The sequence below is a fragment of the Danio aesculapii genome, chromosome 1 (assembly GCF_903798145.1).
Source record: "Danio aesculapii chromosome 1, fDanAes4.1, whole genome shotgun sequence".
In the NCBI taxonomy this organism is placed as follows: Eukaryota; Metazoa; Chordata; class Actinopteri; order Cypriniformes; family Danionidae; genus Danio; species Danio aesculapii.
Window position 1 is genome coordinate 18,601,441 of NC_079435.1, and position 25,806 is coordinate 18,627,246.

General features: G+C 38.8%; 1 protein-coding gene across 1 annotated transcript in view; it reads right to left on the reverse strand.

The window, feature by feature from the left end:
- The window catches only part of ctnna2 (catenin (cadherin-associated protein), alpha 2), an 845,686-nt gene extending 827,466 nt beyond the window's left edge, over positions 1-18,220 (reverse strand). The window contains 1 exon segment of the mRNA XM_056456768.1: positions 17,997-18,220. The gene's annotated coding sequence lies outside the window, so the exon portion shown is untranslated.
- Positions 18,221-25,806: the final 7,586 nt, after the last annotated feature.

Consider the following 25,806-nt stretch of genomic DNA (forward strand, 5'->3'; position numbering starts at 1 on the left):
GCAGGAAAGTGTCTGAAATCTTCTGACGCTGCCAGAACTTCATCAGAGGAAAAATCTGATCGCAACGGGCATTGAGCTGCTGTCAGTGAACATGTCAAACCAACGATCAAAGACCACAGATTTTAGCCTAGGATTTCAGGAATCTTTTGGATTTCCCAAATTTGTCTCAGATGACAAAATCATGGCTGAAATCTCACAGTGTGAGATAACTTTAATCAAGTTTACACAGTGACTAAGCATGATGATCTGTTTGCCTAAATTTGGTCTAAATTAACTAAATAATAAGTGCAAAACCAAATAAAGAGAGCTGGAGTTCTGTTGACAAAGTTCTGGGAACTTGTCTTCTGTGGACATAAGGATTTAACAAAACAAATAACAACAACTACAACCACTACTACTACAATTTAGTACACTGAAAAAAAGTGTTGCATGCAAAACTGTTGCAAACAATTTATTTATGTTGAATTTAAACAAATTACATTTAATAATGTTCAACTTAATTAGTTTGTTTAAATTCAGCCCAAATAAATTGTTTACAACCACTTAACATAAAAAAATTGAGTAAATCCAAGGAATCATCTTTGAATATTTTTTTTTCAGTTTATAAGATTATACAGAGTATAACCAGTTATGATATGCTGACAGATTTCTGACATCATTTGACACAGTAGCATGATGGCAAATGAGATGAGATGCATGTGAAGTTAAAATGTAAGATTCAGTTCTTATATCTGACAGCTAGTATTAAATGACAGTATTGTTTATATGTAAATAATAATACAGATTGAAGGGTGTTATGAAGCGGACAGGAGACAGAGGTAAGGAAACGTTAGGGTGTTTATTAAATGACAACAAGGAGCACATGAAGGATAGCCAGGAGGATCAGGAATGATGTTGGGGTCTTTTCCTCCGTGGCTGGGTAACAGGAATACACGAGGATGGACAGCACACACCAGATACAGCTGACAGAGGATGACACAGACTTGGAAGGACTGGAAGACAGGACGATTCGGGTGGACCAGGAAGACTAGGAGGAATACAAAGAGAACAGGTAAGTAAAGCGTTTGTTTTAGCTGAGGATGACTACGCTGAGTGGTCGCTCAGTTGTCCGCTTTCGTCGAGACGAGCCCGGACAATGAGCGACTGGAGTGCTGTGCTTTTATCTGGTGCTCGTGAATGTGATGCAGCTGTGTGCTCATTAGAAGTCAGGTGATGGTGATCTTCGTGAGTGGGGATCGTGAGAGCCTGACCAATCCGTGACAGTACCCCCCTCCCCAGGGCCCGCTCCTGAGGGCCGACACCTCCGACGCCGTGGTGGTCTCCCTCTGCCTCTAGGCGCTGGGAACTCAGGGTGGCTCTCATGAAACTCCACCATGAGACTAGGATCGAGAATATCAGCTCTGGGAACCCATGTCCTTTCTTCGGGGCCGTACCCTTCCCAGTCCACCAGGTACTCCAACTGGCCACCACGACGTCGGGAACGCAAGATCTCCTTCACTGCGTAGACGGCTCCTTCTTCTAGGAGCAGTGGAGGAGGGGGTTCCTCTTCGTGGTCAGGCTCTGTGGAGGGAAGAACAGGATCGTGATAGGGTTTCAGGAGTGATACGTGGAATGTAGGGTGAATACGGTAGTGAGAGGGTAATTGTAGTTTGTAGGTGACGGGGTTAACCTGTTCCACGATGGTGAAGGGACCAACAAATCGGGGACTTAACTTGCGAGAGGGCAGTCGCATGCGTATGTCCCGGGTGGATAGCCACACCTTTTGTCCGGGTGTGTATCTGGGTTCTTCAGACCTTCTTCTATCGGCGGTTACCTTGCTTCGACGGACTGCCCTCTGCAGATGTTGATGAGCCTCGTCCCAGACTCTCTCGCTCTCCCGGAACCAGTGATCCACTGCGGGGACATCAGATGGTTCGCCATCCCAGGGAAAGAGCGGTGGTTGGAAGCCCAGGACGCACTGGAATGGCGTGAGTCCGGTGGAGGGTTGCCGCAGTGAATTTTGGGCATATTCTGCCCAGCCCAAATACTGGCTCCAGGAGCTCTGGTGACCACTGCAGAAGGTCCTCAGGAACCGTCCCACCTCCTGAATCTTCCTCTCTGTCTGCCCGTTGGTTTGGGGATGATATCCAGAAGAGAGGCTGACGGCCACACCTAGGAGCTTGAAGAAGGCTTTCCATAGACGTGAGATGAACTGTGGACCTCTGTCCGACACAATATCTTCTGGAATACCAAATGACCTGAAGACTTGATTAAAGATATTGTCGGCTGTTTCAAAGGCTGTGGGAAGACCTTTCAGAGGGATTAGTTTGACAAACTTTGAGAATCTATCTACGATGACTAGAATACAGGTATTACCTTCTGACGAGGGGAGGTCAGTGATAAAGTCCACTCCTAGGTGTGACCAGGGACGGTTCGGAATCGGCAAGGGATGGAGCTTTCCAGCGGGTAGATGACGTGGGCTCTTGGATTGGGCACAGTCCTTACAGCCCTGAACATATTGCCTCACATCCCTTGCCATGTTTGGCCACCAGAATCGTTGGGATACTAGCGAGAGAGTATTGTTGATCCCTGGATGTCCAGTGCCTAGCGAGGTATGTAAGGAGTGGATCAGATCTACCCGGTGTTCAGGTGGTATGAACTGCCGATGAGGAGGGCATCCCGGCGGAGCAGGGGCTTCCGGAGTGGCAACGACTGGAGGAGCGTTCCAGGTGATCGGACAAATGGAGATGTGTTCGGGAAGAATCTTCGTTGGGAGTTCTTCATGATCGTGATGCTCGTGTAAACGAGAGAGAGCGTCTGCTCTTAGATTCTTGGGTCCTGGACGATAGGAAATGGAGAAATCAAAACGTGAGAAGAAAAGTGACCATCTGGCTTGACGTGGACATAGTCTCTTGGCCTCTTTGATATATTGGAGGTTTTTGTGATCTGTGATCACCTGGAACGGATGTTTGGCTCCCTCCAACCAGTGACGCCACTCCTCCAAGGCTAGCTTGATTGCTAGAAGCTCCCTGTCTCCTATGCTGTAATTCTGCTCCGCCGGGCTCAACTTCCGAGAGAAATAGGCACAGGGATGCAGTCGGGGCGGTGTATCATGATGTTGGGATAATACTGCCCCGACGCCGGTGGTGGATGCGTCCACTTCCACCACGAAAGGAAGATTTGGGTCAGGATGAGTCAGGAGTGGGGCCCTTGTGAACTCCTTCTTAAGAAGGCGGAAGGCTGCGGCTGCTTCTTTGGTCCACTCCAGTCCTTTGGGTTTACCCTTGAGGAGATTAGTGAGAGGTGATGTAATCCTGCTGTAGTCCTTGATAAACCGTCTATAAAAGTTAGCAAACCCAAGAAACCTCTGGAGCTCCTTAATGGAAGTGGGTTCTGACCAGGATAGAACAGCCTCAATTTTCTTCCCATCCATACGTATACCGGTTTGGTCAATGATGTATCCCAAGAAATGAATCGACTTCTGGTGGAATGAGCATTTCTCCGCTTTGAGGTAGAGGTGATGTTCTCTCAATGTGTGTAGGACCTCCGCAACGTGTTGGCGATGTTCGGCCTCACTCCGGGAGTAAATGAGGATGTCATCTATGTACACTATTACAAAGTGGTGAAGAAACTCCCGGAGGACTTCATGAATGAAGTTTTGGAATACGGAGGGGGCGTTGACCAGACCGTAAGGCATGACCTCATATTCATAGTGGCCAGTAGGGGTCACGAATGCTGTCTTCCATTGGTCCCCCTCACGTATTCTTATCAGATTATACGCGCTGCGGAGGTCCAATTTAGTGAAGACTTTAGCTTCTCGGAGCTGTTCCAAAGCGGCTGGTACCAGAGGAAGGGGATATCGGTATTTTACTGTACCGTTATTTAGGACCCTGTAGTCGATGCATGGACGCAGCCCTCCGTCCTTCTTGGCCACAAAGAAGAAGCTTGAGGCGGCTGGTGATTTTGAGTGACGTATGTACCCCTGACTCAGAGCCTCCCTTATGTAATCTTCCATTGCCTGATTCTCTGGAAGCGAGAGCGGGTAGATCCTACCTCTTGGCAACTGGGCATCTGGAACTAGGTCGATCGCGCAGTCCCATGGCCGATGCGGCGGTAGCTGGGAAGCTCTCTTGGGGCAGAAGACATCATGAAAGGAGCTGTACTCCTTAGGAATGTGGATAGACTGCTTCTCAGGAGGACTCTCGACCGATGTTGTAAACAAAGAAATGGGGTTCCGACCTTGAAGAGGGAGATTTGGAAAACAGGTAGGTGTACATCCAGATCCCCATTTCTTTATCTCTCCTGTGCCCCAAGAGATGATGGGATCGTGCTTCACCAGCCACGGGCGCCCTAGAATGATGTCCATATTTGCACCCTCCAGAACCAGAAATTGAATCCTCTCTTGATGTAACAACCCCACTTGAAGAAGGATGTCTTCGCATTGTCGATGGATACGGGTCGAAGATCGAGTGCACTGGGTTATCGGTTGTATCTGGTATATATGCGAGGACGCCTCAGTACGTAGGTGGAGTTGACGACAGAGGGATTGGGAGATGAAGTTCCCTGCTGACCCGGAGTCGATGAGGGCTGTGACAAGGAGAGAAATAGAGGCAGTAGTTATTTGTACGGTGGTAGTAAGTGGTTTACATTGTTCAATATTCGTACTGAATACACTCACTGAAGTCCGAATGGGACGAAGGGGACACTCCATACGGGTGTGTCCACTGACACCGCAGTATAGACACAGACCCCGGGTCAGCCTCCTCTGTCGTTCCGCTGATGTCAGTCTTCCAGACTCTATTATCATGGGTTCTGGTTCTGGAGAGGCTGTTGACTCAGGCGATTGGAGGAGTGCAGACGAGGGGGTGATGGTGTCCTGTTGATAGGAACGGAGACGATCGGAACATCGGAGAGAATGTTGGATGAATCTCTCCAGACCCATAGTATCATCTAATGTGGCCAGCTGGATTCGGAGAGTGGGTTCCAAGCCGAGCCGGTACGTGGTCAACAACGATCTCTCATTCCATCCACTTGCAGCTGCTAGAGTGCGAAACCGGAGAGCATATTCCTGTGTAGATAGAGTACCTTGCTTTAGATGATACAGCTGCTCTCCAGCGGCTACTTCCCCATCAGAACGTCCAAACACCTCTTTGAAATACTCCGTGAAGGTAGTGATGGAATTCATGACCGGCCCGGCTTGGTTCCAGATCGTCTCAGCCCATTTAAGTGCAGGCCCAGAGAGTAGTGATACGATGTAGGCGATCTTTGACTTATCTGTGGGATATAGAGAAGGTTGCATTTCGAATATGAGGGAACATTGTAACAGAAAACCATTGCACTCCCCCGCTCCGCCTGAGTAGGGCGCTGGTCGGGCCATGGGACTGGAAGGAAGGGCCGAAGAAGAAACTGTGGAGGCGGAAGTGCTCGGTGCTGGTGGTGCGTTGGAAAGTGGAGCTGGTGGCTGTAGAATCCGCTTCAACTGGTCCACCAGCTCTTGAAAGTGATCGGGGGTGCTCATGTTGTCGTCGTTATTGGTCCGGGCTTCTGTTATGAAGCGGACAGGAGACAGAGGTAAGGAAACGTTAGGGTGTTTATTAAATGACAACAAGGAGCACATGAAGGATAGCCAGGAGGATCAGGAATGATGGTGGGGTCTTTTCCTCCGTGGCTGGGTAACAGGAATACACGAGGATGGACAGCACACACCAGATACAGCTGACAGAGGATGACACAGACTTGGAAGGACTGGAAGACAGGACGATTCGGGTGGACCAGGAAGACTAGGAGGAATACAAAGAGAACAGGTAAGTAAAGCGTTTGTTTTAGCTGAGGATGACTACGCTGAGTGGTCGCTCAGTTGTCCGCTTTCGTCGAGACGAGCCCGGACAATGAGCGACTGGAGTGCTGTGCTTTTATCTGGTGCTCGTGAATGTGATGCAGCTGTGTGCTCATTAGAAGTCAGGTGATGGTGATCTTCGTGAGTGGGGATCGTGAGAGCCTGACCAATCCGTGACAAAGGGTGTGCAGAAGAGGAAAGCTTAACAAAAAAAAATCTTGATATAGAATACAGCCATTTAAGTTGAACAGAGAGGAAGACTGCAAACCAAGGAAGGAGATGATTCCTTTACAAACTACTCCTGGAGAAAGATGGTAACTAGAAAAACAGATGAAGAGGAGGATGAATTGATGAAGTTTCTGCAAGCTTCTGTTATATTATTATCACAGTCACACATGCCCAAGAAAAAAAATGAAACAAGGTTTACTGGTGCCCTTTAAATTATTCAAGGAGATGATGTGAAAAAGCTGCTCAGATAAAGAAACAGCCTTCTGAATGCAAAAGTGTGTTTTTCGTTTTTTTTTTTTTTTGGCAATCTGAAATCCAAAGGACTAATGAGATTGTTAGCTACATTTTCCAAATGTGTCATGCTCAAATGTGTTCATGTTAGTTAAGCTCCATCCTGCAGCATCACTAGTTCAGTTACTTCTAAAGTGCCATAGGCAACTGCTCGCACTATCTCCGAACTCAAAGGTGCCACTGTTTCCAAACGAGAAGATCAGAAATGTATCTACTCACGGAAACATCTCACAGAAAATATGGAAAGCCTTCCTCTCAGAAAATGCTAATCACTACACACAATGCAGGGTTTTAAAAAGCAAATGTGTCTCCAGGTAGATGCTGCCCTTTTGCACTGACCCACAATCAGCAAGCCTTTCTAAAATACTCCATCCATATGGCTCTCGAAAGACCCATTTCAACATGAGCTGTTCATATAACGCCTACGGTGTGACGGAAATAAGAAATAACCTGGCTTTTTAAAAGAAAAAATATATGCAACTGTCAAAGAAACTCTACTCTTTTTAAGAAAATGGGCTCTTTTACAACTCCCCTTAAGTTAAACAGTTGAGTTTTTCATTATTTTAAATCTATTCCGAATCTATAGCCGATCTCTGCGTCAGGCAGAAGCACTTTAGCTTAGCTTAGCATAGATCATTAAATCAGATTAGACCATTAGCATAAGCACACAAAGAGTTTTGATTATTTTTCTATTTAAAGCTTGACTCTTTCGTAGTTACAGCCTGTGCTAAGACTGACGAAATATGGAAAGTTGCTATTTTCTAGGCTGATATGGAATAATAAAGAATATCCTCATTCTGCGTAATAATCAAGTAAGTTCGCTGCTGTACCATGGTGGTAGCAGGTGCAATGAAATTACGACTGGCACACGTTCCCTTTGAAAGCAGCTGGTCATGTTGAAAGTTAACTTTTCATTCATTCATTCATGTTTCTTCAGCTTAGTCCATTTATTTATCAGGGGTTGCCACAGTGGAATGAACAGCCAACTTATTCAGCATATGTTTTACACAGCGGATGCCCTTACAGCCGCAACACAGTAATGGCAAACACCCATACACTCTCGCATTCAAACACATACACTACGGGCAATTTAGTTTATTCAATTCACCTATAGACTTTTTTCTTGGAATTCAAAATTACCCATTATGCTTTGCGTGTATGCTAAGAACTTCCGGTCGGCAGCTTATGCGTGTAAACAGTCACATTTGGACAGCTGTGAAACGATAGTTTTAATCTATTTTCATGCTTTTATCATCTTTAAACTGATACTGTTTAGCGCCACCTCCTGGACTGATCATTTAAAAAAATGTGATCTAAAAGGATGGAAAACAACTGCTGTGAGGCATTTTCCCCTTGTTGTCAGATGGCATCTTCTGCTGTTTAAATGAAGCCTCGTCATCGCTAAAGTCACCTGTACTGTCCCACTAGCACACTGATTTTATAACTGTGACGAAGTGAAAATAAATTGACATTTTGAAATGACAGAAAAACACAAACCGTGGTAAATACAACACACTAAATGAAATATAAACGGCTCACGATTAGAATGAACATGCAAATCAGCCATCAGCGTATCAGTAACAGACTTTTATTGGTCATTTTTGTAAATTGCATGACTTACATACCTGTTAAGTTTCATGCCAGTAATCTGGTTTGCTCTATAATGTAGTGAAGTACTGCATGTGTGCGCGTGGTGTGTGCGTGTGTGTGTGTGTGTGTGTGTGTGTGTATTGAAGAGCCGCTGAGCTAACAGCCAACAGGCCGGGGAAACACACACGGACTGTATTTCTGACGGCAGACACGTGAACTAGGAGAAAGTTTTTCTCGTGCGCTTGAACCACATCTGACAGATTTTAACGCCTTTAACACACACCTTTCAAAGTTGTGTATCACAAAAACACTCCGTAATCCACTCAAAACGCTATTGATACCCATTTTCGGAGCGCAAATTACCAGTTGTAAACGCTGTAAACGGACGTTCTTAGCATTCTACCGGAAGACGCTGGTCGCTATGGCACCCTCCATGCAGCAGCCAAGAAAAAGGTCTATACCACATGTATTTGGAAACCGGAGCACCCAGAGGATACCAATGCAAACACTGAGAGAACATGCAAACTCCACACAGAAATTCCAACTGACCCAGCCGGGGCTCGAACCAGCGACCTTCTTACTGTGAGGTGGCAGTGCTAACCACTGAGCCACTGTGTCGTTGGAAGTTAATTAAGTGGGAAATATTTTCAGGTGCTGTGTAATATCATTGCGATCATGGTATAGCAGCAAAGTTACTTGATTATTATGCCAAAATGAGACTACAGTTCATAGACATATCAGCCTAGAAAACAGCAACTTTTTATTTTTTCTCTTGGTCTTACTCTGAAAAAAATCGATTCAAAGATGATTCCTTGGATTTACTCAATTTTTTTCTAAGTTAAGTGTAAACAATTTCTTTGGGCTGAAATTAAACAAACAAATTGAGTTGAACATTACTAAATTTGATTTGTTTGTTTAAATTTAACACATACATTTTTTGCAACAATTTTGCAGACATAATTTTTTTTCAGTGTAGTACACAATGTAACTATAGAAGAGTCATGCTTTAAATTAAAATACATTATCAAAACATTTTTGAAAAAGACGCTAATGGTCTAATCCAATTCAATGATCTATGCTAAGCTTAGCTTAAAAGTGTTCGACCTGAAGATCGGCTGAATGGATTCAAAAATAATAAAACTGAACTGCTTAACTCTAGAGGAGTTGTAAAATTAGGATATTTTCAAAAAAAAAGTGGAGTATTCCTTCAACAAGTGGGCATACACTGAAAAAAAAAAACGTATGTAGAAACCAGAGTTGGATGTGACTGTATTCTAATTACATTTTTGGGGAACGGAGTAATGTAACAAATTACAGTTTACATTTGCTTTGTGTAATTTGATTAGAGTTCCTAAAGTCAATGTGATTCCGTTACTTATGTTCCCGCCAGTGATGGATCGTTTTTGAAAAATTTGTTCATTTTGAACAATTCTTTTGTATGACTCATGGAGTGAATCATTCATTTGCATATGCGCACATTTGTGCAAGTGGAGCTCACGTGCTACCTTGGAGTGGTCTGTTTCGCGCAGAATGTGTGCGTGTGGCCTCAAACCATATCGATATGAAAGATATTGGATAATCCCGCATCGCGTTGAGGAATCATATAGATATATCCCCAGAACTCGATATACCACCCAGCCCTAACTGGTATCCAGTTTTCTTCATGTCTTTTGTGTTCAAAAAAAAAAAAGACAAACAGGTTTGGAACAAGTGAATGATGAGAGAATTTTAAGTTTAGGGTGAACTCTTTAAGTCTTTTTAGTATGTCAAGCTGCTGTGATCAACCCATTGTAATGTTTTTCAGTGAATATTCCAGTACTGAAAGTGCTGCAATTTATTTTGTATTTTTATAGGTATATTTTATATACAACGTAACTTCAAAGTGAAGTAATTAGTAATGTTGAGTACAATTTTCCAGTAGTAGTCAGTAATTTGTAATCTATTACTTTTTTAAAGTAACTTACCCAATACTGGTAGAAACTATTTGCTATGGTAAGTTTCACTAATAATTAAGAAGAAATGGAAGTAGCACAATAACCGATAAATATAATTTTGAAGTAGAAAACCCTAAATTGTATTAGCTTGTGAAATACTCCAGAATGTTATCATCTAGGAATCCTGATACTGTAAATGATTTAAACGAAATCAACAAGAACAACATTCCTGCTTGATTGGTAGAGTTGGAGAGGAAGTGGAAGAATCACTTTGTCACCTGGCATCAGTTTTATGCTTCCTCTTTTCTAAATTAATGAGAAACTGATCAAAATCAGCACAAAAAACGACTTACATGAAACCTAATGGGGAGCTTCCATGAAACAAAAGCTACATCTGCATCCCAATAGGCATCTCACAATGTCCTCAGGCACATTAACATTGATGTAGATGGGGTTTCGAGTCTTTTCAAATCAGTCACCACGAACATTAGTCACATTACCCAGATTACAATGCAGAAGTTCAGCATGTCAGCAAAAGAATAAGTGGGAGTATTCATGAAATTTGCATATGGTCTGTGGCATATACCCAAGCTAATGCAATATAAATGTGGCCTTAATTAAATAAAGGTAGGAGTAAAACAAAGCATAGTCATAGATCACAGACAAAAAACTAAATCTCTGATCAAAACAAACCTCTACGTACTTCTTGAAATTCACATCGACCTCTCCTTTTGATTTTCATCTCTGCATCATTGAAAAATCCCTTGTAATTTTAAACTGTGATAATAAAAAGACATTTTCAGCTATTTATTTAAAAGCTTGCCTGAAAAGCACTTTATGGGCACATTTATAAGCAGATTCGCAAACAGAAATGCAATTAGCTTGATGAATTATTCTGAAACTTCAAACAAATGCTGCTGATAAAACTAAGCAAATGTGTTCAGTTTAAAACCTATTTAAAATAAACAGCAGATAAATGCATTGCACTTATGAAAATGTGAGGATATATACAGTATACTGTCAGAAGCCTCACTTATAATTATGAGCCTCTAATACTATTCTACAAATAGTTTGTTTTTAAACACTTCAGGAATATATATGGGTCAAAGATTAAAAAAATGACTTTCAAACATTAAAACAATAAAAATGTGGGGAGGAAATGAATCAGAATGTGTCCTGTTTTTCATTATTATTATTATTGAATAATTACAGATTATGTCTGTCATGATTTACAGAAGATACACTTAAATGTAATTCAGTGTAATATCTGGCAAAATCTAGTGAAATTGGCATGCAGTGTCATTTTATGACATTAAAATCAAAGTCATTTAAAATCTCAGCAGTTTTTTTTCTGTTTGTCAGTACAGCCAAACACTATAAAAAACACAAGATGTGTCACTAGTATAGTTTTGAATTGAAAAAAGTAAATGTCGATATGGCGAATAAAGCAATGCCTACTAGTACTGGAGCCAATCAGAGATTGGGGTTAAAAAAATAATGCACAGCACTACTACGATTACAGAAAAGTTTGCACTGTTGTAATTCACTTACCTCTTAATACGTTTTAGTGTGATTATAACCCGCTATTTTAAAAAAACGACTGAATGTTTTGAATGAGAAGCTGTAATGTAGCCGTGGCAGGATGAATTTTGGTGTGTCGCCCCGCCACGGAGGAATGAGCAAATACTTGCTTCACAGACATGATGTAATGTAATGTAATGTAATGTGTATTTTATAGAACATTTATTGTGTATGGCCATGCACCCAAAGCGCTTCACAATCATGAAGGGGGTATTCTCCACACCACCACCAGTGTGCAGCATCCACTTGGATGATGCGAAGGCAGCCACAGGACAATGGCGTTAGTACGCTCACCACACACCAGCTACAGGTAAAGTGGAGAGACAGTGATAGAGCCAATTCAGTGGATGGGGATGACTGGGAGGGATGGGTAAGGGCCAATGGAGGGAATTTGATATAAGAAATATATCCAAATAAAGCTTGAAATCTGTACTTTTAAATGAACCAAGTGCACTTGAAAACAAAAGTTTTTTTGGTTTTGTAATCTGTATGAAACGAACGCAAGGTACAATTCACCCTGTCCAATGCACAACACATGACAGCAACTACTCAAACGCTTACAAACTTGTAAACAAAGAGTCACTGCCATTTTGGCAGGAGATTTGCCATCAAGACCAAGTTGTGGATTACTTTAGAAGACCAACATGATCTGCTGAAGTATTATCCAGGGGTGCGTTTCCCAAACAACGACGTAACTCGTGGCTGAACTATCATAGTACGATGCATCATTTGGGAAAAGAACGATGCAGTGACGAGTGGTTCCCAAAACCCCTAGCTTCTCTGTCGCCTTTTCCATCGCTTGAACCACGTTAGTTATAGCGTAAAACGCCCACAATGATGTTCCAAATGGGGTGCAGTAACAACTTCTTTAGAGAAGAACCCGATCATTTCTTTGTGCAAGTTATATTGTTTTACACAAACACGCATTTAAAATAAAATCCAATATTAGTTTTGATAAAAACATGCACTCGTTTTCCATACTAATTGAAATATATATAGGGCCTATGTTTGCTTTACTAATATTATTGAGAAGTTGAACATTACATATTCTATTCTACAACATAAAATCACTTACAAAAGCTAACACGTATTCTAATATTATATATAAATCATTTAAATAAATAATGAGGCTATTTATTATAAAATTAAATATAATATTTATTAGGAAATTTAAAAAATCCTACTTTAATAATAATATTAAGAATATTAATGATGATGATGATGATGATAATTATTGTTGTTATTATTATTAATAATAATAATAAGTAGGATATTTTTAATTTATTTTACATTTTTTTAAAAAGTCTACTTTTACAATTTGACACATATAAACCACAGAAGAAAGTTCTAACCAACAGGCCCATGTCATATACAGTACAGACACTTAATAAATAACCTACTATAAATTAAAATAATTAACGTATGCTATGTTTTATGTTTTCACAAGCTTTGGAGACGTAACATAAATTCCGCTTTCAAATTATAGGCCAGCTTTCGTCATGAGGCTGTGTTCAAAATGACATCAATGTTTTCAAAGTGCAATGCGAAGGGAGCACAATTGTAAACATGAAGATCGCTAAAACTGAACTGTAAAAATAGTTTGAAAGCAAATTACACCTAAGAGAGATGACCTTAATGCTTTTTTATTTTTAATCATTCCAACTTTGAATGCTAGAATGTTCTAAATAAATGGGGCATAGGGGGATACGTAGGAATAGAACACAGTCAGGACCTATGTTTCCAACTACAGCTCCAGAGGTTTAGTTGCACCTGCACAAGTTTGCGAGGCAGTTTGCGAATGTTCGTTGGAACGATGGATTTAAGAAACGGCAAATCAACAAACTATGTTTGTAACGACGGAACTTGCGACCTTAGTTGGCTAACGATGGTTTTGGGAAATGATGATAGTGTGTAAAATGGCTGTAAATGAGGTTGGTGTCGTGATCTTGTTCATTTCGAGTGCACATGCACATTAGCTTGGAAAACTGCTGATTTTGCTTGATTCAAATGTTTAGAAATGAAGCTTATGAGACAGATGTTGTTTAATTTTATTGGTGATTCCACATATGTAATGTAATCATAAGCTTCGCAAACAGTTTTGGAGAAACTGATAACAAAATGCCCAAGCATACTGCCCCAGAGGCCTTTCAAAGATGGCTGCCAAGTGAAATGACTTGCCTTAAAGGGACTTTGGTCAAATACTATAGAATGCACAAGATGTGTCACTCGTATAGTTTTGAATGGGGAAAAGTGTAACGGTCAATATGGTGAATCAAGACCCGCCTCATCGATCGATATTGGCTGACATTTCTCCCGGTGCATGACGTATGTGTTTACGACACTTTTTGTGGTCAACAAAGCCACTGGAATCTAAGCGAATACTTGCTTCACAGATATAAGGATATATTTCACCATAAAGCTTGAAATCTGTACTTTTAAATTAACTAACTACACTTGAAAACAAAAGTTTTGGTTTTATAATCTTTATGAAACGAATGCGAGGTACAGTCCATCCTGTCAAACGCACATCACATGACAGCAACTACTAAAATGTCCACAAACTTGTAAACAAAGAGTAACTGTCATTTCTGGTGGAGATTCGCCATGTCGTGAGTCGCACAATCTGAAACAAGATCACGACTCCAACTTCATTTATAGTTGTTTTACACATTATCATCCTCTGGTTAATAATGTGTAAAATTGCTATAAGTGAGGTCGGTGTCGTGATCTTGTTTCTTTCGAATGCACATACACATTAGCTTGGGCAACCTGAAAAAAATGCAGATTTTGTTTGATTAAAATGTTTAGAAACGAAACATAAAACAGTTGTTTAATTTTATTGGTGATCCCAAATATGTAATGTAATCATAAGCTTGGCAAACCGTTTTGGAGAATTTGCTGATTCCCCATTCAGACAGAATGGCCGAGCATACGGCATCGTTTGTTTCCGTGTATATGGTTTTCTTATGAGCGAGTATAGCCAGACATCAAAATGGGACGTCATGTCTATGATCCACAGAAAGACATTCAGGTCATCTTCAAGTGTGTTTTCATAAGACAAGCTCTGTATAGATATCTGCACACATTTAAATCAATAGTCTGAACAACGCATGCAAGGATACTTCCTGTCATTCAATGCAGAGAGTGCATATTCACTTTCAGAAAATCTGTGCGTCTGGCTGAGTGCTTTATTACCGTCTGTTTGTCTTAGCAAACAGAGCCCCTCGCCTCAGCTTGGAGACACCATAGTGACCAGATTTACTGAGATCACGCACACAGAACATCCCAAAGAGCTGACACAGGGCAAAATCTGCTCTCCTGCTACTTACTATAAAGCACTTTAGTTCTGTGCAATGCCAGAGAATAAAAAAAGCAGCCACAAAGAATTAAAACATTTGCCTTTGTTTGTGTGAAAGCTTCTGGATAAATACTGCACATTTAATATGACTTCAAATAACAGTGTCATATTACAGGAAAACAGAAAGCATGTGACAAACTAACAGGTTGGCTGACACAGTGCTGAGAAAAAGTCTCTGCCATGATTGTGGAAGCTGTAATAGCGCTGCACACCTCACTGTCAATCAAATGCTGGACTTCTAAATGTAGCCACGCTGTTGGCCTTTCACACCCATTTGGTTTCTGCTTACAGCCAGTGCTACAACTCTGTACAGTATGCAAATACATCTACGCTGCAAGTTAGGAAATGAAACACTGGCATTGTGATCAAAGACCCCGTCTTAACAGTAGTCAGCTTCATTGATAAGAATGTTAACATTGTAGTTTGTGGAGTCACTTGCAGTTTAAACAGGGAATTACAAGAGATAGCAGGAACATACTGTAAATGTGTTTTGTTGTTACACTGATTGAAGGGAATTTAATGTGTAATATTACAAGCATACTTGTTTAAGGCTTATATGAAGCAAACCATTTTGATTATGTTAACCAATTTAAACACAACAACATAATTTCAAAATACCTTCACATTTGTGTTACTGTAAATGAAAGTTTTTACTTTGTCAGCATTATTTTGTGAGCAGAAGAAAGCAGGTCATAACATAGATGAATCTGCCATTTTATATACTAATTAAAGGGTCTAAAAATGTATTACAATATAATCGTTGAGTTGATTTATAGTATAAAGCAATCGTGCCTTGCTCCAAGAAACAAAAACTAACACACAAACATAATTATATTTTTACACAGGTCTAATTCTGCTGTTTCAGATTACCTTTTACAAGTTACAGCCACTATACTGTACAGTGATTTGATAGCTTTTTAGGTTTTGTTCAGAGTTTGCATGCTTGGTTTAGTTAAAACAAACTCTGGGGCAGTTGCTCTGTTTATTAAATCAAGTGTGAACTCATAGTGCTTTTGGTGCACATGCACTTGGGCTAAATTCAGTTTGCTTAGATAGTATAAACACTGGTTCAGTTAACAAAGTGTGAAAGCACCATAACAATAGGTAGATCTTGGTTCCAAATAAACTAGTGTGGTTCGACTGAAAAATAGTTGCATCCCAAATTTGCGCACTATACACACTTATTGACTCAACTGTGTATGGTGTGATTTTAGTGTCGTCCCTAATGGAACACCAACATTTTTATACTAAACGGAAATTCAAACTGTTTGTCTGTCAACATTGAAGCGTTTCCAAATTAGTGAATAAAATGACCAAACTACCAAATAGTATACCTGTCTTAAGTACAACCGCATTCACCATCAGAAAGAGGCATAATGAAAAAAGAGTATTTGGCGTACAAGATAAATAAAGTAATGGAACCTCAGAGCCCGATAGCTTTATACTATAAAATGGCATAGAATAGTGCATAAGTATTTAGGACAAGCCTAATGAATGCAACACAGACCAGATGCAACCAAACAAACCATTATGCAATATATTACGTCACAGGATGTGACCATAAGACAAAAGGACAAAATGATCAAGAATCATTGTTTTCCCAACCTAAGAACTACTTAGCCCATTAGTTTAAAACAGGAGTTGTAAACCTAAAGCAGATCTTTGTTTGTCTGTGATGGAGGAACTCGGAGAGCTGTTTTAATTCATTCACATGTTTTATAAGCTTTGATGAGTACTCAGATGGTAAAAAATACCATTACAGATACAATACTACAATACCATTACAGTATCTGTAATGGTATTTTTTCAGCATTGCTTTTAGATGTTTACTAAGTTATATTGTAAAATGCATAGGATAAAAGGTATTATATATCTTTAAGTTCAGCCTTAAAAATGGCAGAATAAATGATAAGTAAACTAAAAATAAATGTACTGTTTATCTTTTTTGGTCCAGACCAAACAAACCATCATAACCAAAAACAAATCCAAACAATCAATATATTGGTTCAGGTCTGCTAATTTCAATGATTGTAAATTATACAATGACTTTTGGTAAGTTGACTAACTTAAAGACATGCTTTTTAAATTAAATTAAAATGTCAGTAAACGCAACCAGTCTTTTCATTGATTGCCATTTACAACGCTAGCCCAGTTAACTATACCTATAAATCTTTGGTAGTGTGCTATACAGTTAAAGCCTGTATGAAGTAACCCCAAAGACAGCAGGCTTTTTTAATACTGAAAGAGTCTGAGCATGGTACTGATCATGGTACTGAAAATTTCATTACACTTTGATTTGTACTTTTTTTTCCCCCACAAATTATTAAACCTTCAAATAACATGCTGAAAGACTCACACACGCACAAACCCTCAAGCTTTTGCTGTTCGAAGCTAATTCAGAGTCTGACACATCTGCCACAAACACACAGACCACCGTCAACTCGCACCCTGAAACTAGAGTATTTGACACAAATCAATAATAGTTGGGGAAAAAACGTTCTTATAAAAGCTTCAAAAACGATTGCGATGAGTTTTCAAGCACTATATATCATGAAGTTCATTTCTGAACACTGGGTTTCATCCAGCAACAAGAACCGGCAAAATATCTCAATGTCATGTATCCAAAAGTTATATCTTATAACAAAAACTTTCCTATTTACTTCTTAAATTCGCTTCAATTCTAAAAGCTGGTTTAACCTGCCATTTAAATGTAAAATCTGGCACAATAGTAACAGCAGACAAAGAATAACGGGACATTACAGACGGGAGGCGCTCCGACAATGAGGAGGGGAAGGTGTCTACGGACCGCAGTTAGACGAACCACTGATTTTTGTTATTACAATACACCATGCGTATGCAAAACAACCTCTGTTATCGCATGGTAAATATCCAGTTGATATTCCTTTAAAAACCTCCCGTTTTTTAACATAATAAGGGCTTGTTAGCCGGTATGCTAGCAGGCTGCAGATGGGAGGCACTGGCCATCACCTCGGTGCTGGAATAACTGTATTATACATCTGAAGGATGCTTCAGACAGACGCTTCGGGGGATTTACCAACACATCTTCTATCGGACATCTGATTTCTTTCTGTTTTGACCTGATACAATGAGCGTAATAAGGCTGGGATGCTCAAGCCTCGCCTTTCTGACACATCTAATAACGGTTTGCTTGTTCCAAAGTGGCTCCCATAGATCTTACCTTCAGCGATGACAGCCCCGGTGCAGGAACAAAACACTTCCGAGGAATACGGTGCTGTGGTTTATTTCCAAACGGACGGCTTTCAAACCTAAGCCAGTAAGTTGAAACAAGCCCCAAAAAATCCGCCGGTTCGCTTGTGAAGTGATGGAAGCAGAATGAATCCACGCGTTGCTGTGGGTATCTAGGAAATGCTCGTCTCTCTGCCGCTCCCTGCCAAATAATGACCCCTCCCACCGAATCCCCCAGCCACACGCACGACAGGTGCTGAGTTTGCGCGCTCCCTTCTTGCTAAATAGTGAGCCGCGCGGAGGCTTCTCTAGTGCGCCTGCGCCGTGAACGCTGCGAGGAAGAGCGCAGCCTGGGATGGGCGGGGCGAAGATGGTGCTGCGCATCTTTGTTAATAGTGATGCTCAGCTGGAGGATGGAGCGCGTGCTCGCTGATTTATGCGTATAGTGGAGTTTACGACAGTTTGGACTTGCGCAGTTCTTTCCTGTTCTTGGGAAAACAGGCTATATGTGCTAATAGAAAGCCTACTTAAATGTTGAATTATACTGAAGTGACAAAAAAGAACAAAAATTATGTTGATTGATTTAGTTGTTTTAATTATGACATATGTAGGCCTATTTTTGATATCGTGTTTTTCCTTATTATTAGGAGTAGTAGTAGTAGTAGTAGTAGTAGTATTAATGTAGTTAGAATTATCCCAAAATTTAAGAGAAATACATTTCATTAATAATAATAATAATAATAATAATAATATCAATAATAATTATAATAATAATAATAATAATAATAATAATAATAATAATAATAATAATAAGTACTGTAATACATAATTATTATTATGATCAGGAATGTGATGAAGTTATTATTTTTACGGTAATTAAAATGATCCCAAAATTAAAGAGAAATACATGTTTAATAATAATAATAATAATAATAATAATAATAATAATAATAATAATAATAATAATAATAATAATAATAAATAAAATAAATAATAAAATAATAATAAAAATAAATATTGTAATACATAACTATTATTATGATGATGAATGTGATGAAGATAAGATAAACATAAGATATTATTATTATTATTGCTCACAGATTTGTTAATTTAACCTTTTTAAAACACAGTAACTCAAAATTCACAAAAAAAAAAAAAAGAAAAGAAAAAAAAATGAAATTCATAGAGTAAAAATTACCACTTTGGGCTGATCAACCACACTTTCCACAGAAGCTGATAAGTATTTCATAACTGATAATCTTCCTTTTAACTAAAGGCCTGATATTTCATTTATGATGACTTTTCAGACTTAAAAAGACTTCAGACTCAAATCTCACTCAAGTACATTTTATGACTTCAACATGCAGTAGTAACTGCAGCTGCATAGAAAAGAGCTGAGATAACATTCTGCTAAATTTAAATACATAAAAAATAATAATACTATACTGGTTATGACAACATAAAGGGTTATGTCATTTTGGGGGAAAATATGTTCTTAAACATTTTGAATTTATTGAGGATAGATAGATTTTATTTTTTGAGGGGTGTCCAGAAACACAAAACAAAATACAAATGTTATACTATACACAACACGCACGCACACGCACACGCACACACACACACGCACGCACGCACGCACGCACACACACACACACACACACACAGTTTGAATACAGGCCACTCTCTGTCCGCAGTGAACTCAGAGTTGTGGACTGCATTGTTCTTTTAGCCATATGTTTTCCATGCTGTGTTAAACATCAGAAGACATTGATGAGCACAGGGACATTATATAAATTAGTTCAGATGCAAAAGCCTCTAAATGCCATCTGAAAATTTATTCTTAATTGAGCATTTTTATCAGGCTCTTGTATGTAGGTTCAGTAAATTCAATTTAAGGGCAAATAACAGGTTCTTTTCATGATCTTTAATGTGAAATGACCCAACATAAACATGGGAGGCTGAGAAAAATGCAATTTTTCAATGAAAATTTCAGATGGCACTTTTTAAATTGTTTTGTTTGTTTTTGCATCTGAACTCTTCTCTCTATATTGAGTTGAAGTCAGAATTATTAGCCCCCCTGAATTATTAGCCCCCGTTTATTTTTTCCCCCAATTTCTATTTAACGGAGAGAAGTTTTAATTTTAACTAATTTTTAATAACTGATTTATTTTATCTTTGCCATGATGACAGTAAATAATATTTTACTAGATATTTTTCAAGACACTTCTTTAACGGCTTAAAGTGACATTTAAAGGCTTAACTAGGTTAATAAGGTTAACTAAGCAGGTTAGGGTAATTAGGCAAGTAATTGTATAATGATGGTTTGTTATATAAACTATTGGAAAAAAAATTGCTTAAAGGGGCTAATAATTTTGACCTTAAAATGCTTTTTTAAAAAATGAAAAACTACTTTTGTTCTAGCAGAAATAAAACAAATAAGACTTTCTCCAGAAGAAAAAATATTATCAGACATCCTGTGAACATTTCCTTGCTCTGTTAAACATCATTTGGGAAATAATTAAAAAAGAAAAAAAATCAAAGGGCTAATAATTCTGATTTTAACTGACTTATATATATACAACAGTTCTGTTTGTTTCTGAATCTGATTGTCTGATAGCCATGAGATAAAAATCAGCACTCGTACAGCCTCCTCACCCTTGTGTATTACTCCGCCGACGAATGGCAAGTAGAGGACTACAGTTTGACAAATCTTGCTGCTGTTGGACAACATAATGTTCTTTTGAGGCATTTTTAAGCAAGAATGTTATTGATTAGAATAAAACTCTGCAGTTTATTTATAAGGATAGTGCCTATTTTAAATATTCATAATGTTGGCGACCATTAGCCTGTCATACTGAGCAGAGAAAAGACAGTTGACATTGCACTACAAGTTGGCGACAGAGACAGCATAAGAATTCCTTATGGGAGAAAAACAGCATTTTCCCAGCATACGTTTCAAACAACAGCTCAACAAATCATTACAGAACAGGTAAATGACATCCTAAGTTGTTCTCTCTCTTTTATATTCTGTATTTCTACCATAGTAATCTGGTAGTCTTTGCTTAGCTTTGGCTTTTTTGGGGTTCATTATTGCTCATATGTTTATACCAGTGACGCAGATTTGGGACAATTAAAGCCAACTTTCAATTTGATGATATTGATTCATCCATACACTGTTAAAAGAGATTTGACTGGACTGGTATGGGGAAAAATACTACAGTGAATGGTCTGAAGCCTTAAACACCTAAACAGCTAGTAGTGTAACAGCAGCCTGTTTGCTTTCTCTTTTTTTTGCTGATACACACAGTTCTACCTCTGCCAAAGATTGGCAGTATGCATAATAAATGTGCTGAATAAGTAAGATGTTTACATATTCATAAAGCTGTAGTAAGTGAGTATACCAGTACAGCAGAATGACTTTGAATCTATTGGAAAAAATTTGGAAGGTGGAATGCATTCTAAAAATCATGATTAAAATCTACTGCTGGCTCGCAAAGTCAATTAAAGAAAATGTCAGTGGTCAATATCTGATCATTCTATTAACTCTTTCACCACCAGCATTTTTTAAAGTTGCTAGCCACCACCAGCATATTTGTATATTTTCACACATGCCCACATATATACAGATAAACATACAAATGAACACACAAACACACACTATTTGGAGGCGGATCATTTTGCTGTGACGAGCCTTGGGGTCCGTTCTTCGTACATAAATTACTCAATTAGCTGGAATTTGATATTGACGATTTGACATGATCCAGGATCGTTTAGTTCTTCAAAACTGATACGAGAATTGTTGTCATAGCAACAGTTCTGGTAGCTCAAACCTGTTCGGGAGCAGGTTCATTTCATATAAACAGGAAAAGATTGGGTCAGTTCAAGCAAAGATAATGCTGAAAGTATGCAACTTATGCAACTTGCACTCCGAAATAAAAGTACAAAGACTGCCACCTGGTGGTTCAAAGAGAAAATTTATTGATATTAACTTTTTAGATGCAAACGCATACATGCACAATAGGATAAAAAGGATAATAATTTATGGAGTTATGCATGTGTTTTGACCTCTAATATGCCAGTGACTTGATGCTTCGCAAAAGTTGCAGACACCTTTACCGATATCAAAATGCTTTTCCTTGGGTGACGAAGTGGCGCAGTAGGTAGTGCTGTCGCCTCACAGCAAGAGGGTCGCTGGTTCGAGCCTCGGCTGGGTCAGTTGGCATTTCTGTGTGGAGTTTGCATGTTCTCCCTGCGTTTGCGTGGGTTTCCTGCGAGTGCTCCGGTTTCCCCCACAGTGCAAAGACATGTGGTACAGGTAAATTGGGTAGGCTAAATTGTCCATAGTGAATGAGTGTGTATGGATGTTTCCCTGAGATGGGTTACAGCTGAAAGGGCATCCGCCATATAAAACATGTGCTGGATAAGTTGACGGTTTATTCCGTTGTGGCAACCCCGGATTAATAAAGGGACTAAGCTGGAAAGAAAATGAATGAATGAATGACCACGACAACAAAGTTCGAGTTCCAGAATGAATGAATGACTACATAAATTGTGATCACAGTCAGTTAACAATGTTTTTGAGAAGTTTTGTACCCCTGCTTATTTCCTATACCTGCCAGTGACTCAGTCAATCTATTGTCATGTTTTTCTGTTTATTTATTTGGTCTTCTTTCATTCTTTTTTCTAGATTTTTTCTGTTTGTAGTTCCTGGTATCTCATTTTTCAGCTTTGTTGACTGTTTTCTAGGCTTTGTTTTTTATTATTTGTTAATAAATTATTTGTCTACTACTTTTGGAAAAGCCAAACAAATGTAGATATATGTGATGAAAATACAATAGTTATTCATGCAAGAAAGTCAGGAAAATGTTTTGAAGAGATAACATACAGTAGTATTACACAATACATGAGTGTAACTGAACATACCTGTAAGTATTCATCCAATATAGGCTCATTCTGAATTGTAGCCCTTTATACATTTCTGGTGATCACGAATTATGTAGCAAGAGCTTCATATGGCTGCATTTTATCTTTAAAACAAATGCTACATAGCGGTATGACACTGTTTCTTTTCTCGCTTATCAGCTGAATGCTTACCTCAGTATAAACAACTTTTCCGCTGTTAACAGCTGATATTTTCTTACAGTACACTTGGTAAAGTAAATATATTTTTTAACTATATATATATATATATATATATATATATATATATATATATATATATATATATATATATATATATATATATATATATATATATATATATATATATATATATAAAGTTAAAAAATGTATATTAATAAAACTCATGCAATCTGCACTCTGAAATAAAAGTACAAAGACTGCCACCTGGTGGTTCAAAGAGAAAATGTATTGATATAAACTTTTAGATACAAACGCATACATGCACAATAGGATAAAAAGGATAATAATTTATGCAGTTATGCACGTGTTTTGACCTCTAATATTCCAGTGACTTGATATGCCTCAGTATAAGCAACTTTTGCGCTGTTAACAGCTTGTCCGACATCTATGTTGATGTACTTAAGACGCAGAGCGGAGTTGATCACGACAACAAAGTTCGAGAACGGTTCCAGAAAGCAAGTAAGAGAAAAACAAAAGCTAAAAAATAAAACAAATAAGTAAATAACAGGGTGAGAATGAGGTACAATCTGAAAACGTGGTAAAAATCAGGGGGTTTTCCTTTTTCTGGATTGCTTTTTAAAACACTGTCGGTTGGGTTTAGGTAAGTGGGTGGGTGTGTCCTTCGTGCTTTTTAAAACACAATTGGTTGGGTTTAGGAAAGGGGGAGGGTAGGGGGAATCAGTCAGTTGGTCAGTCAGTAAGTCAGTCAGTTGGCAGCAGCCTCTGGTTGATTTACGTGAGGACAGCAGGCGCAAATGGCACTCACAAGGTTTGAGATCTGAAAAAGCGTACACAGCGGCCTCTGGTGAATTCGCAAAAACAAAACCAGCAAAAAAATGTAGCTCCTGGGATGTATTTTGCTCTCTTCAGAAATGTATATAGGGGTACGTAATCAGAATGAGCCTGGGTATCATTTGAACAACACTGTAAGTTGTTTTCCGCTTTGTGTTTTTGCTTCAAAAAGTATGCATAGATAAATTTTGCAGCATTGCAAACATGTTAGAGACACCTTTTTTTCTGTAAACCTGTGTTGAAAGCTCTGCCAACACAACATAACTTTTGATCACAGCAGCTTAACTGTTGCAAACACATAATCGACCGTTTTGCTTATTACAACTAATGAACAGTAAATGAATGAGTAACTAGTCAACCACAAAATGCGAAGGTCATGAGTACTGTTCTGCTTGACTTCCATCATATTTCATACTATGTTTACATACACACTCTCATCAATTCCAAGGCTTCCGCTAGAGCGATGTATGTCTGCTGAATTTGAAGACAAATCGCAGAGCTTGGAGTAAGTAAGCAATTACAAAAAGCTGAAGTTGTGCTTTGCATGGGAAACAGGATTAAATTTGAGCCCCAGCCAAAATTTTAAGTCAGCTGTGAGTGAATTTAATGCACCCTTTGGGATGCAATGAACGTAAACATGGTTGCTGAATTTGGTGAAATAAAGTGATGGGGTCAGCACTGGTTCAGTAATAGATAACATAAAGCTCCTGCATCATTAACCTTTGCCTTCTGTTCTACTGCGATGGTAAAAAGCATGGTTAGACACGACCATCTTGGTCTGGCTGTGTGACAGAGTGTTTTGAGAGTCTGGATGTAAGTGGGCAACACCCAGGGCTTTTTTTGGAGGAGGGGGATTATGGCTGTCTGAGGGAGAGTCTTAGTCCTACCCAGCCCCTCTCAGACCTCACCATCTGCTGCTTTCCACTCTCTTCATCTGGAACAAATCAGCTATTGAGAAGACAATGATACTGGCCAAATGTGACTGCAGTGTTTGTTTGCTCATCGATGTACAGTCAATGTACAGTTTAAGTCAGAATTATTAGCCCCGCTTTTTAATTTTTTTCTTTTTTAAATATTTCTTAAATGATGTTTAACAGAGCAAGGACATTTTCACAGTATGTCTGATAATATTTTTTCTTCTGGATAAATTCTTATTTGTTTTATTTCGGCTAGAATAAAAGCAGTTTTAAATTTTTTTAAAACCATTTTAAGGTCAAAATTATCAGCCCCTTTAAGCTTAATTTTTTTTCGATAGTCTACAGAACAAACCATCGTTATACAATAACTTGCCTAATTACCCTAACCTGCCTAGTTAACCTAATGAACCTAGTTATGCCTTCAAATGTCATTTTAAGCTGTATAGAAGTGTCTTGAAAAATATCTAGTCAAATATTATTTACTGTCATCATGGCAATAAAGTAAATCAGTTATTAGACATGAGTTATTAAAACTATAATGATTAGAAATGTATTGAAAAAAATAAACATGGGGGGTGGGGGGCTAATAATTCTGACTTCAACTGTTCAGTACATGTGCTTCTTAAACACCCATGATGTACACTTCTAGACATTTTATTGTACTTTATCAATAAAAGCACTGTTGCCAGCAATTTACCATAACTACCTCTAAACAGTAACTTACCTGTAAATGTGTTTTACAGTAGCAGGACCTTACTACAATTTAATTTTACAGTGAAGTTGCCTTACCGCAACTTCTTTTTGTGGTAAGATGCCCTTTACCACATTTTAATTTGACAGTATCACAAATTTTTCGGTACTTTTACTGTATTTTATTTACATTTTGCACTAGCAGTACACAACCTTTATTTTTTAGTATTTACTATTGAATTTATTAAATTTCAAACAAGT